Raw genomic sequence first — 7900 nt, 5'->3', positions numbered from 1 at the left:
GTGACTTTGGGAGCTGTGTTTCTGGGATCCCTTGAGCCTCCCCTACCACGCCTTCCTCCTCCTTCTCCCCAAGCCACAGTGCCCTGCATCATGTGTAACACCAGTTGTGTAACACTTTTCTGTAAACAGCGAAGTGGCTTTACATCACATTTGGTGGCAGATGACTATGACTGCAGAGTAGCTCCTCCTGGGCTGGGTAGCCTGGGGTGAAGCTGCAGCAGAAGTTGAGGAGTGAGGGGTTCCTCCTGCTGGGACAGTGAGAGGCTTCATGGGAAGGGTCCATCACAGAGCTCAGCTTTGGGTCCTTCATCATTTTATAGATTGTTTATGGGCCTGGATGCCATAAACCAGAGGAATGAAAAGAACAGCTGAGCTGGTTAAGTGCCCAGGTGAGCTCTTACCAATGTTCCTCATGGCTCTGCACACGCCAGCCTGGAGGAGCAGGCACCCTTTGTGTTGTTTTGGTACCCAGCTGTAGAGTAAATGGAGATTCACACCTCTTCTGCAGCATTCAGATTTTTCCTTTTTTTTTTTTTAGGATATAACTTCCCCCAACCTATTAGATTCTGTTAATGAAATTATTGCATTTCTATACATCAGCATTTGTTTTCCTAAAAATTTGATTGTAGGAGGCAAAGTTGTCTCTAGATCCCTTCCTGTACAGAAGGATACATAAGGACCACAGCAGGATCAGAGCCAGAGAGCTCACATGCCCAGGATCTGGTGTCATTTTAAGATTTGTTGTGGTGATGCACGGAGTTGAATCTGCTAAAAACATTTCAGCATGCAAGGCAGCAATAACAACTTCTCTTTCTTTCTATTCACACTTCCCTTTGTTCTGCTCTCTTCAATGCCATGAGGCCTTTATTTCTATACACTTCTAGGTTTGGCAACTATTGAACATCTTCAGGTCCAAGCTCAATTGCAAACTATGGGCAATGCCCACAGCTCATGCAGGGACTCAGAAAAACGCCTTCTTCTCAATATGCTTTTGCAAAGGAGCACATTCTTCTTACAAGATAGAAAGAAGCACTGCTGTCTGCTGAGCTGGAGCCAAGTGTAGTGCAATCACAGATCAAAGAGAGGTGTGAACCTCTCGTCTCCATCTTGGCAGGGTCCTTTCCGGAATATTTAATGTTTGTGCCCAAAAATTAAATGGCAGATTTATTTACAGAAGTGTTTTCCAAGAGAGGCTTGGGTTACGCTCGGCAGCTGCCCCTATAGCTGGTGCTGGGCATACCTTGCATGTCTGGGTGATTTATCCATTTGAACTGCTTTCTACAAGACTCCTGCTTGCGAGGCAGGGGTGTGCTCCAGCATGGTGGAGGAGCCGTAAAACAACAGCTGCAACAGATGGCTTCAGCTCTCGTCTTGGTTTGGTGTGCCCTGCCAAAACGGAGCCAGTCATGCGCACTTGTGCACGGCTTGATGGATGAGGGATAACAAGAGAACATTTGTTGACTGCAAACAGAGAGGAATAATGTGGAGATAAATGGGGAGATAAAGTGGGGAACGAAGTGAATGGGGGAAACTGCAGATGTTTTGTGGAAACACCTGTTTATCCTGGAGGGAAAAGTAGTGGTTGCAAGGATGCTAAGGAGGCAGAGATGGAGAGGATTAGCTTGTGGGTTTCATGGCTTGAATGGGGAGGGGCGGTTGGCAGAGCACACTGCTGACACCACAGGTGCCCTGGGCAGGAAAGAAGCAGAGGAGAGATGTGGCGTGCCAGCTGTAACAGCCAAGAGGAAAAGAGGTGGTGGAACATGGAAAGAAATGCAAAGAAAATTATGCAAATGCTAAGGTGGTCTAGTATTACACTGGATGATGGTTTTACATGGCATACAGACAGCAATTAGAACAAGATCAGCAAATTCATGGTCAGGAGATGCGCAAAAACAGAATGCAGATTTTGCATGATAAAGGCTCTGATCTCACCATCCTTCAGTTGTATCCTATGCTGAATAGGGTTTGGTTTTGGTTTTGTTTTCTTTCCTCAAGTGAGAAACAGGTACGTAGCTTCGTAGATAAACTGGGGTCTTTTTACCATGGCCATTCTTGCTACACAGAATCATACTTCTTCTATTTTATAATTTGGTGCAAAAGTCAAACAGGAACAGTATCAGTTAGCTTAGTGTATCTTTTTAAAGCATGAAAAAAGTGGTTTTGAGGTTTTCTTCCCAGCAATCTGAAAATCAGAGAGCTCTTTGTGCGTTTCGGTCAGTGTATAACTAACAATTTAGCTAGTCTCAGCTGATGAGACACACATAGCAAAGACATATCGCTTCCTTGTTCAGCATGTTTTCATTTTGGTTTCTGCCCTCCAATAATTTAATGGCTAAACATGTCTGTGAAGGCTTTTAATGCATGGCCATAGAACTCATTATTTGTCTTTGAATTGTTTCTGAAAAATCTGAGCAGCTCTGATGATGATACAAGTAGCTCTGATGTTTAGCTAAGGTACCATAAAAAGCTGTCCTCCTGGTAAGTGTTGTCCTGTTCTCTGCCAAACTTGGCCATAAAATTAAGATGCCAGTTATTGCAGCTTTTTCAGGCGCCAGCAAAATCCCTGTGTGCTCTCACAAAAGGCATCACCGAAACAGATAAAGTATTCATACAATCAGCTGAAGAATTTTTATGTTATGGATGAGAAAAGAGGCAAATCAGTGACTCAACAAAGAGAGAAAACAAGCATTTGAGGCTCATCACAGCCACATACGGGATCTGGGTAAAGGGAAACAGTAAATGTCAGGTTTGACATTAATTTTGGCACTTTCATCCAGGCTAATCTAGGATCTACAGTGAAATTTTTCCCATTGTGCTAAATGGCCTAAAAGGAATGTGGTAGCCCTGTGCTGCACTTCTATCAGCAATGCAACAAACCACTAGCAAAGATTGAGTTACCAGTTATGCAGCTGATGATGTCTCCAGGGGGAGGATATACACTGTAACGCCAACAGCTGCTCTTTATAAACATAACTTTTTAATATTGCTGGGCTTGTTTCAAATTGCACACGATGGCCTTCAGCAGGCTAACCTGAGCCACAATGCTTACACCAGGGCAATGCCAAAAAGGGGGCACACTGCCCTATTCCACATTGCACAGAGACGATACAAGGCTTAAACATTTTGTGCACCATTTTAGATTTATCACCACTGCCAGCTGCATTATCCTAGTTTCTATTTCTGAGCCGTTTTAGAAAGTGCCTTTGAAGGTAGTGTAATGTCATAGTGGTCTTACAACTGAAGTCCTACTTACTATGCCCTAAGAACAGCCTATTGATTGTGACATAGTGTGTGCAGACAGGACAATTTTGGGGTGCTGGAGCACCTCTGCTTGAGACCATGTGCTCCCCACCCAGCATGAACCTTGATGCAGAAGATGTAGGGACAGGGTTATCAGAGCCAGTCTTGGGGCTTTTTGCTGGGCAATGTGCTGCAGCCAGAAGGATCCTTCTAATGGCTGTGGAGGTCTGGGAAATACTTAGTCTGCTAACTGTTGGTGGTTTTTATGATCTTGGTGTGTTTTCCAGATCTTGTTCTCTGCAGTGATCTCTCTCATAGTTTCCCCCGTAAGTGGGAAACCTGAGCCCCCAGGAGCTTAATTTGATTTTTTTGAAGTGCCTGGCACTTATGGCTTCTCTGTCCTTCAGTGGGACTTGCACGCACTTGCCAGGTTTGATAAAGTGGATGTGAGTGTCATGTCCAAGGTCACACAATGGATTAATGCCAGAGTTGGAATTATTGTTGTTTATTATGGGTGGGCTGGCAATTACACCTACGCTTAAGGCAATCTACAGCTTCTATTACAAAAGTCTCCTTTAGTCTCTTATGCATGCCAAAATAAAACTGCTTAGGCTGAAATTCCTTATCCATATAACCACCATTGTATTTGGGGGCAGGTGAAGCAGGCTGGGCTTTTGCTTGCTTAATTTTGCTAGTGGCAATTCCCAACTCTTGCTGCTGGATTTGCAGCAGGGTATTTCTCTCAGATAACAGTTATCTCATGAGAAAAATACCTCTCTTCTAAAAGGAGTCCTGAAAGTTTCTTTTGCTCATGTACTCATACTCACTGGTGGAATTAGTTAGGTACAGTGAGGTAAAGACATGAATTCAAACAGGCAGGTAAGTGTGCAAATGGGACACCGAAATTCAGTGCTACTGGGGTTGCTTCTCTCATCTGCTTCGAATTCAGGCAATCACTTAGATCCCTTTGTCACTGCAACCCATAAATAGTTGTATTTCAGCCTGTTGTTAAGTGAAGCCTGCTTAGCTTTATCAGGACTTAGTATGATGAGGGTAGATTTAGTTTTGGATTGAAGAAGTCTTAGCATGATCCAAAACCAGCAGCTACAGCAGAGTGAACGAGTATTTCAGCCAAAATGGGAAAGGGCAGAGGTGGGGCCATGAAACAGCTGCAAAGAGCAGTGGCCTTTTGTGAGCTGGAACATTTGCTGGGCAGATAAATGGAGGAGCGAAGAAGAAATTATTTGTACTTTTCCAAACTTGTTTGTGCTCTGAAAATATATCCAGAGCTAAAGAGGCACCATTCAGTCCTCTCTTTCCTCAGGGCATTTGTCAGTGCTGTGTCACTAGATTTGCAAAGCAAACCCTGAGATACGGGGCCATTAAGTAGGGACAGAAAGGCAGCGGTGCAGAGTGGGGACCGGATTCGTCTCCCTCGGTGTGAGTGGAAGAGGGCATGGAGAAGGGGAGAAATGGGAAAGTTTCCCCAGGTTTTCCATGCAAACTTTGGTTTTACAGGTTTGAGAGAGTTGGATGTCTGAATTTTCAAACTAAGGCTCATCTGCAGCATTTACCTGAACGTGGTATTGTTTCTGCTGGGGGAAAAGCTCCTGCCTGTGCTCTGAGTATCTGCCAGTCTCCATGCCTGGGTGATGCACGGCTGCGCATGGGGCAGACCAAACACCCTGAGCATTTGGGTTCAAAAACAGATGAGAAATTCACAGAAAGAAAAGGATAAAAAAAGAAAAAAAAATCTATCAAGGTCACTAAATCTAGTTTGCTTCTGTCTCAGAGTGTCCCCAAACCAAAACCTGTCTGAATTCAGGAAAATGTTCTGGGGAATATACATTCCCAAGCATGAACTACTGGCCACTGCTGGAGGCAAGAAAATGGGCTAGGCTAACCTACATCTGGTCCACACTGCATTTTTGTGGCACATGACACACAGCAAGGGCATCTCACTCTGAGTGGGGCGCATTTTACACAACTTCAGTCACCAGAAGTTAGCTGCCTGGTGTGAGTCATCTTCTCTCCCCCTGTAGTCAGCAGCGGGAGACAGGCACCTCCATGCACCAAAGAAAGCCTGCAGATAACTAGCGTACACTAGATGCCAGCTCTTGATGGCAAAAAGTAGGTGAGGTGAACTACTGATGACAGCACCCATGGAAAACACAAAGGTCATAGGGCTCTGAGTGTTTCAGCCTGTTCTCAAGCCTGCATGTATCTGCAGTGATGACATCTTCTTGGCACTTCAGCTCAAAACACAGGGCAGGAGGGGAATCCAGGCAGAGACGGGGCCCTTGGAAACCACACACACACTTTGCTGCTTCATATGAAGGCACCTCCAAATTGCCTGTGCTCCAGAGCCTGGGCATGGTGGTGGCAGTGAGGACAGCCGCGCATCAGGAGGGAGCTGGTGTTGGGATCCTCCAGGTGCAGCTCCACCCCAAGGATCCTGGAGGTCACTGGCATCCCTGGGGCTGCTACTGTTGTAGCCCAAATGCTGTCTGCCACAAGCATTTTTCACAGGCATGGGAAGGACTGAAGTTGTGCAATGCTCCTGACGCCCCACATGCCTCCTGGCAAAAAGCTCTGTGCTGCAGGTTTGCACAGGGGTCAGCATCTGTGCATGCTCTTCCTCCAAGTGCAGCATGGCTGGGTTTGAGGCTTTCATAGAATCATCACAGAATCGTAGAATGGGTTGGATTGGAAGGGACCATAAAGATTATCTAGTTCTCACCTTCTGCCATGGGGTTTTACCACTGATCTCTCACAGTGGCGATTTGCCTTGCCATTCTCTGCAAGTCAGAGAAGATGTCAGAGCACCCAAGAAGGATGTATATCTTCGGGATAGCATTAACAAACAAAAATCTCACCAGCTCACACCAATACTGCCTTTTCTAAAGGAAGAGCTCTACTAACAGATATTCATGGGAATCTGACCTTGTTGTCCTGACATTTATGCTTATGGTAGGTAGCACAGTGATTAAAACCATGATGTTGTTGAGCCTTTAATCTAATTTGGGGGATTTAGAGGCGGGTTCTGTACACACAATATTGACTGCCAGAGACTTAGCAGCAGACCCAGAGGGGAAGAGGGAGCCTGTGGAGATTTTGCTGGTAGTCAACATTTTGCAAACACTTTAAGCTCAGGCCCTTGCAGTGAGGAAGATGGGATTAGCATTTGCTGTTATGAACTGGGTATTTGGCTGTGCTAGCAAGCCATCAGCTTGACTGCTTCTTCTAGCCCTTTGCAGTCACAGTTCATACCAGTACCTTTCAAATAAGACATTTGCACATAAAACAAGGACATGTAGTGATAGGACAAGTGGAAACAGCTTCAAACTGAAAGAGAGTGGATTTATATTAGATATTAGGAAGAATCTCTTTACTGTGAGGGTGGTGAGATATTGGAACAGGTTGCCCAGAGAAATTGTGACTTCCCCATCTCTGGAAGTGTTGGATGGGGCTTTGAGCAACCTGGTGTAGCGGAAGGTGTCCCTGCCCATGGCAGGGGGGTTGGAACTAGATGGTCTTTAAGGTCCCTTCCAACTCAAACCATTCTGTGATCCTGTGATTCTATGAAACTGGGACAGTTTAACTCTAATTAAACAGTGGGGGCAACTAGCTTTACAGGACTTTCTCTTTTTTCTCAGAGAGAAAAGCAGTAATGTTCATGATAACAGATTTATAAGCCACGTTCTCTAGCAGTTAGATGAAGTTTGCTGGGAGGCCACATTTACCCCGGTGTTTACACCAGATCCAAATGTGCTCTGTAATTGGGCTGACACCTCGGGATTAAACATGTTGTTAGTGCTCAGTACATCCTGGACTGGGGAAGGGGACAACCATCTTTTATCCAGGTCATTTCTACAACATCACCCAGACCTTGGAATCATGCAAACAAAAAAATTGGCTAACATGAAAAGGTTGAGGCTTTCCAGAGCTCCAAACATATGTCCTAACTACCACATTTTTGCTGCTTACACAGCTTCTCATAACTGTTTATTGTTCTGGGAAATGCAAAAGGGCTGTTTACACAGTAGCTAAAGGAACATGTGGCAAAAGGCCGCTAGCTTTAGGATGAATGCTATTTTCATCAGGAATCGTAGAATCTGTGTGACAGTTCTCTCATCTCCCTAACCTCTCTAGGCCATGCTTCTCATCCACAGTGCTTGGAGGCTGGGCACTTCTGCATGGACAAAAGGAGATGTGTGAAAGTCGTTTGTTCCAAGAGACTTGACTCAGGCTGTCAAATCATGTTGCTTGGCAGAGGCTGAGGACATGCTGTTGTGAGCTTTTTTGTCAGGATGAACCCTTCAGATGCCAGCTTATCATTGGTTTGAAGTTAAAACCATAAAACCTGACTGGGCCCCATATCAAACCATAAATCAGTTTGTCATGTCAGAAAGCCTGGCACACGGTTTGTGCTAGTTTCCAATCTGTACAGCTTGACCTGTGCTTGCTATCCAAGCAAACTGCTCAGAGACAAGCTGGGAGGTGACTCTATCTCCTAGAGACTATTGCTTGACCAACACTCTGAAGAGAAGAGAGAGAAGAGGGAGATGAACGGAATGGGAGGTTCTTCAAGACTGTGGAATTAATAAATAAATCCAGCAAAGAAATCAAAGCCCTGAGTAGGTACTCCTGCTTCAGC

Source organism: Strigops habroptila, chromosome 2, assembly GCF_004027225.2.
Source record: "Strigops habroptila isolate Jane chromosome 2, bStrHab1.2.pri, whole genome shotgun sequence".
Lineage (NCBI taxonomy): Eukaryota > Metazoa > Chordata > Aves > Psittaciformes > Psittacidae > Strigops > Strigops habroptila.
The sequence above is the reverse complement of the archived record's forward strand: the minus strand, read 5'-3'. Positions refer to the sequence as shown.